The 6649-nt window shown below is 36.0% G+C and overlaps 1 pseudogene across 1 annotated transcript; it reads right to left on the bottom strand.

The window, feature by feature from the left end:
* Positions 1 to 3060: 3060 nt before the first annotated feature.
* On the bottom strand, positions 3061 to 6321 carry LOC111284438 (trafficking protein particle complex II-specific subunit 120 homolog; annotated as a pseudogene). The gene is made up of 4 exons (XR_016342590.1): positions 6295 to 6321; positions 5900 to 6192; positions 4721 to 5599; positions 3061 to 4090 (listed from the first exon to the last, which is right to left on the bottom strand). The product of XR_016342590.1 is annotated as a trafficking protein particle complex II-specific subunit 120 homolog (transcript).
* Positions 6322 to 6649: the final 328 nt, after the last annotated feature.

Genomic DNA, 6649 nt, shown 5'->3' with positions numbered 1-6649 from the left:
GTCACACCATTTTCTTGCTTGAGGAAACTCACAATCGACAATTACCATTGATGAAAGCTGATTTTCTCTATTCATTGATGTTGATGTAACGCATACACGCTCACCCACATGGAAAAGCCTTGGAAAGAGATTGATCAACAAGCACCAGTTTGTGGATTTTTTTTTTCTAAAAAAATAAACACTTTTTTGCACAGATTACTCATATTAATCAGTTTAATTTTAGGAAAAAATATATAATCTATTTGATATTTAAATTCTAATATCTGCAATTATATTTTTTATTTTCATATTATAATTTTTGTGTAAAAAAAATCATTAATAGTTGTCTGATATTTCGTTTAATGTATATCACTGTTTATCGAATGTATCTTTGATGTAACAAAAACTTTAATACATTATATTATGCATCTAATTATTTTTTTTAACATGTGTAATGAACTCAAAAGTATGAAAATATTTAATAAAAGAGCTTGTATAATGTACATTGCCATATAATTCTTTGCATCATTTATATTTTTTATAAACTCCAACAAATTGAGAAAATTTTCTAGCTAGGGCTTGCCTTTTCAGTATTATATAGGAGTTTTTCAACAGTCTTTATGTTAGCAATGATATGGAACTTAGGGCATTGAGGGAATTGAAGAGAGAAAGAATGTTTGGAATTAATGGCAAAAAGAACATTGGCATTGGGATCACTGAAACTGGTAATTTATATGATGAGGACGAATTTGTGAAGGACAAATTACCTTTATTGGAGAAACTACAATTGAAAAGTATATATTGCCATTAAAACTTTCACATGGTTCTTGGCAATATTCAGATTTCCTCGTCGACAGCATAATTGTCCACAACAAAAATGTGATAAGATCAAAAATATGAATGATTGTGAACAGACAGAAGAAGAATCAAACACTATCAAATGAATATACATATATACACACACTGCAATTGAGAAGCAATTAGAAACATGTGGTAACAAGAAAAATTAATGTGAGGTTGGTGGAGGAACAGGAGAATCCATTAAAGAAGACAAAACATGAAGGCTTGTAATCAAAGATTTGCAATTTATATGAATCAAAACATGTACTAAGAATTTGCCATGACATCGATGTTAAAGTCAGATTCATTGAATCAAATATTTGCAACTGTTGATTTCTCATAAACAAGTTTAACATGGAAACTGGTCCTTCTTTTAAAAAAAAAAAAAAACTAGTTGGAAATTTTAAACCTTGAAGCTGTTAATATATATATATATATATATATATAGGTGAAACACATTTTGAAACTAAAATTGTTCATTGCGGTGAAATATCCCCACATTCTTACATTATATGATTTCTCAAGAGATTCTATCATTTCTCTTTCTCGGTGTCCATAGGTGTTTCAATCATCTTCATACACGAATTTCACATTTTTGGAGTTCGTTTTTCACGTTCATTTTCAAGCACAGTCATGTTTCCTTCTTCCACAAATGGGTATCCTAACCACCAACAACCCCACTTCTCCATCAGTCGGTTGCTTCCATTAAACCTTCAAAGGAAGACAAAATAAATAATATGAATCAATAGGATTTCTTCAACAAAAATGATTTTGTATAATGTGGGGGCAACTAAACTTCAACCATGGGGTGAAGACACCAAGGACTCTCTGCATTATTTTATTTGTTAGGGAAAAAACTTGGAAGTGAAGGTATAAAACAAAGGACATGAGAATTCTTCATCGTTCTCATTACCAAATATTCCTGACATCCAAAACAGTGTAGCATTTTTTGTAAGAATGGTCTTTTCAAACAATTAACATAATGCCATTCACATTTATAAATTCTAATGACTCGTAACATCTTGTCCAACACGACAGATTCACATTGTCATATGGCATGCTTATTTTGCAGGCGTCAGAGATTTGATTAGTCAATAAAGATAGATAGCGATCGAATGCCATGATTTTCTCGAATATCTTTCTCCATTTTTTTTTCTCATATCCATAGCCTTTGGGAGTCCAATCCTGACAATTCGATCATATGATGTAAGAACATTAATGTTTACATTATAGATTTTACATTGTTCTTACTTCTATACAACATTCTCAGTTATGCTTTGATCCGAAGCCCAAATATAGAAACCATTAATTCTAAAGGTAGCTTTGAAGCGTAAACCAATAGCTTCAATAACTCAGGCGCATCTCTCCTTATAAGAATATAAAATATTCTGCTAACAGGCTTTAACCCAATTATGCCATTGAGATTTGCGTACCGGATGCCATTACTTAAACATATTTTGAGGATTTACAGATTTAATAAACAGGGAATCAGGAATCAGATTAAAAAAACGGAAACATCAAATATATTTCACAACATAAATGTATAAAATGAATCACACTTCAAGATGCATAGACAAGTAATCATCTCAGAATAAGGCTTCAATTATATATAATTTACGAGCATTAAATCCCTGATTTCTGCAGTAAATGGATTTTGAGAAAAAGATAAGCTTTCAAAGATAGAATAGCATTTTTGGTGTAAGGGAAGAGAACGGTGATGCGGGAAACAGTTAAAGGACGTGTAACCTTTGACACTGTGCAAAGATGCTAGCTAGCATCATTGTCGACTTTGAGAAGCATTTTAGTATCCTCTAGCTATGTGGGAGGAAAATCATCACGCAGTCCCATTGACACGTACATTAAAAGGAGGAGGTCCTCGACAGAAGATTCGCTTTTTGCTCTACTTCTTAAAACGTCATTAGCATCCCCAATTACAGCAACGGCAACCATAGCGTACTCACCAGGATCAAGAAAGTACAAAGAAAAACAATGTTTGCATTCTTCAAGTGGAGGAACCTCCATGGTCATTCCCTTTAGAACACCGAATAAATAAAACATAAACAAACTGTGATCAGCAACACTACAATTTACAACACAAAAAAATGTGGAAAGTAATACTGATTTCAGCCAAGGGACCTCACTAGCATAATAATTACAATTGAGAAATTTACATAAAGAAAAAAAAAAAGGCCGGATGCACACACACTAATAGGCCCGTTTTTAGACAAAAAAGTGCTCTTTGTGATTTATCTGGCAAACTAAAAGGAAAATCGATGTATCAGATAGATTAGAGTTAATGACTAAAAGATGATATTATTGAAACTGAAATACAAAACTGCCACATAATGATACTATAAAACCAAAGGAACTAACCAGCCCACAGGGCAGTAGTCTTCGTGCCTTCAACACAATTCTCTCCAGCTACATCTCTGCAAGTGACACTAAGATTCATCTTGATGGTTTCCCTTGTGTTATTCCTAACCAGAACTTCCATAGGAATCATATCATGTGCAATTACAGAATTCTTTGATGCAGAGGGCTGAATCCATTTCTAGCAAGCCTGAAGCCAAAAGTCAGAGGATCTGGCAGTAGTACATCCATGACGGATGACTGAAGGGCTGCCTGTACAGCATCCTTGATTTTCAGTTCTCCAAAGCTGTTTCGTCCTGATTTTCACCTGACTTTTATTCTGGAAATGAGGTTCTTAATGGAAACATTTAGTTCAGCCTTCGTACTCCTTTCTGAGAAACTAGAATTTCTAGCACCAGTGGACCCATCAGACTGTAAATCCTTCAAAAAAATTGAATCATCAAGAACAGGTAACTTAAAAAGCTCAAGTGGTATTAACACCCTTGCAAAGCAGTCCCTGTCAGTTCTTAGGATAACCATATTCAGCAGAACTGTCAACAGAAACATTGACCTCATTGCTTGATCTTTCCAACTGGACAGAGACACTAATTTCGAACACCACATCAGTTGGATTAGACAACTCTAGTTCGAGAAAATGTAATCCCCACCTTCCTGTAAAGGGATCAATCTTCACCAATCTGTCTTACTTCCATAGGCAACAGCTTCATCCAAAGGGTTACATCCACAATAGCCAGATTCGAAAGGCTCTCATCAACATGTGCAGGAATCTTCATAGAAAGCAAACGAGCTTTCACAAAAGACAAACCTTGCAAAACACGGATTTGTAATGGAACAACCAGGCACCTTCCTCGGGGCACAGATGATTTGTTTGTTTCAAGATCTCCAGTATCTCCTAGTGGCCCTGAGAAAAGAATGATGAATTTAAGCACTAGGAAAAGCTCAGTGGATAAATCTCATTCAGAAAGTTCCTACATGCAGTTTAAGAATGATGGTAATATGGAGAAGCTACTAGTCATCCAATTCAAATGACCTTGGTCATGTAAAGCTTCCAATGCAGTTACATTTGCTCCAGTGAAGAAGTATTAGAAACTCAGTATAAAATTTTGCCTATTAGTATTTCTGAAAGGTTTGATCTTAATTCATACGCTTATACCTTAACGCACATACTAAATTTATCAGTTTTAATATCATTTAGGAAAAGTTCAAAAAAGTACTCAAAACTTTTCTAAAATATATTTGCATATAATTAGCTGCAAAAGATGGGCTTTGATATGCATCATAGCTGCTAGCACTTTAGTTAATACAGCATGACTACATTATAAGTGAAATCATAAAAGATCATTTGATCCAATCTAATAATACAACAGGAATCCTTCAAAAAAGGTGTTAATGAAACTAGGAAATTCTACAATATTGCAGTAAATGTATCAACGGTTTACTGACAACATAGGGGAAATAAGAAAGATACGTGCTTGAAAGTTATGTGAGACATTGAGTGAGTGGTTGCACCATATAAATTTTACAAAAATACCTGCATAATGGATCGACAACGAGTGGCAGCTTCCATCCTTCACTGTTCTACCCATGCTGCCAGAGGCACTCTTACCAGCTGCAGTACCACTCTCACCCAAGCCAAGTCGCCAGGCTTTCAAGGTCACAGGTATTGTCACTTCTGCACCAGGTTTCATTGGAAGAGCAGATTTAAAATTTTCATATGCAATTGAGATGACAGAATCTTGGTTTTTTACAGACAATGAAATGTGTGCCTGCTCAACTGTAACCGTGCCAGCATTAGCTAGGTTTATCAATACATCTCGAAATTCACCTTCATATAGAACAATGGCACCATCACCACCACCAACATGTGACACTATCAATGGCAATGGAGTTACTACAGAAATACTTGGTACAGATACATTTCTCAGCCTTGGTGAACCATAGCATCGAAAAGGGTCAGAAAGCACAACTCCTTGTGCTGCTCCAAGAAGCAAATTATCAACATCCCTAAAAAGGTGTTCCGTAATTAGACCAAAACAATGAACAATGGCATCCTGGAATCACCACTGCCCCAACAGATGTTGGGATTCTAGATAACGTGATCACCTGAGATGAATTAGGTGGGAGATCCAGACTAAGGGGAAAAGCATCAAATTTCACGACTGCACTGAGAGAAAGAATGCTATCTACCCTTGAATCAAAACCACAAGAGTTTGAAAACTCCACCAAGACCTGGACCAGTTCCCCAACAATCCAAATCATCTCTTGCTTGCTATTATCATTTGGCACTCCCTTGCTGAACGAAGTATAGATAAAAGGTCATGAAGGAGCAGATCCTGCCCACAAATCTTCTCTACCTGGATTGCGTTTTGCAATGTACATTTGTGAGAGATGGAGAGGAAAAGAATATAGCCTGCATTTATAGACAACAATTAAGATTTCTGAATACTGAGATATTATGGAAAGTGGGAGTCAACAGTTTCTTCATGATTGAAAACAAGCAAATACAAAGAACTCTGCAAAATAACTTCTTGGTAGAAGGGGAAACTATGCAGAAAGCCTATGCAAAAACTAAGAGACTACAAAGTGTCTCACGAACTGACTATCTTTAAAAATCTCCACATTAAGCGCAGCACAAGAACAAATACCACTAGAGTAAGGAAATGAAATTCGCCCTCCCAAATATACATAAATTTAAAGCAGTGAGGCAAACCTTATGAAAGGTAAGGCAAGGTCAGCACATCGAGTTCCCGAAGGCAACCTTTCAGCTGAATTTGTCAGTGCACTAGCAAGGCCATTTTGTCCAGCAGGTGTAATTAGTGGGTAATGAGATCATAGTAGCCTGGCTGCTGCACTCCAGGCGGTAAGTGGATCTCCTGCACGAACAGCAGAAAGAAGTATCTCTCTCAGCACTACCATCTGCAAGGTGCTCCACTGAGAGTCAAACAATGAAATAACTGACTGATAATGCATTTTACCGTTATCAGCATGACCTGATTCAGTTTTCTGTCATAAAAGAAAGAAACGTAGTGATGGTTGTTATAATAGGATAGTTTACTAAGAAAGAACAATTTCATTTAGATTGAAGTGCCTTCATAAAATTGTTACAAGAAATGCATAAAATGTGCGCTCCATAGATCCCCCATACTTCTATACTCACATTGGAAAGAGAATGTTATGAGATGGATGCTCTACCATGAACACAATATGCTTTGGTGGTCATTGCCAAAACTTACATGGCACTGATAGCAGCCAATCTATTTTCTTGTTGTAGGTATAACTGAGCTACCTGCCTTGAGAAGAAGGCAGTTCTCCGTTGATAACCAAGAGTACCAAATAAACGAGCTATTTCAACATATAATATAAGTCTGTCGTTGGCATCCATCAAAGATTTTGCACCATCGGCAGCATTGGTTAACAATTCCACAACCTCCTAACTCAGCTCTCGCCTACGATAACCACA

The sequence above is a fragment of the Durio zibethinus genome, chromosome 6 (genome assembly GCF_047325235.1).
Source record: "Durio zibethinus cultivar Kanyao isolate XHJ-2024 chromosome 6, ASM4732523v1, whole genome shotgun sequence".
Taxonomy (NCBI): Eukaryota; Viridiplantae; Streptophyta; class Magnoliopsida; order Malvales; family Malvaceae; genus Durio; species Durio zibethinus.
The sequence above is the reverse complement of the archived record's forward strand: the minus strand, read 5'-3'. Positions and strand labels throughout refer to the sequence as shown.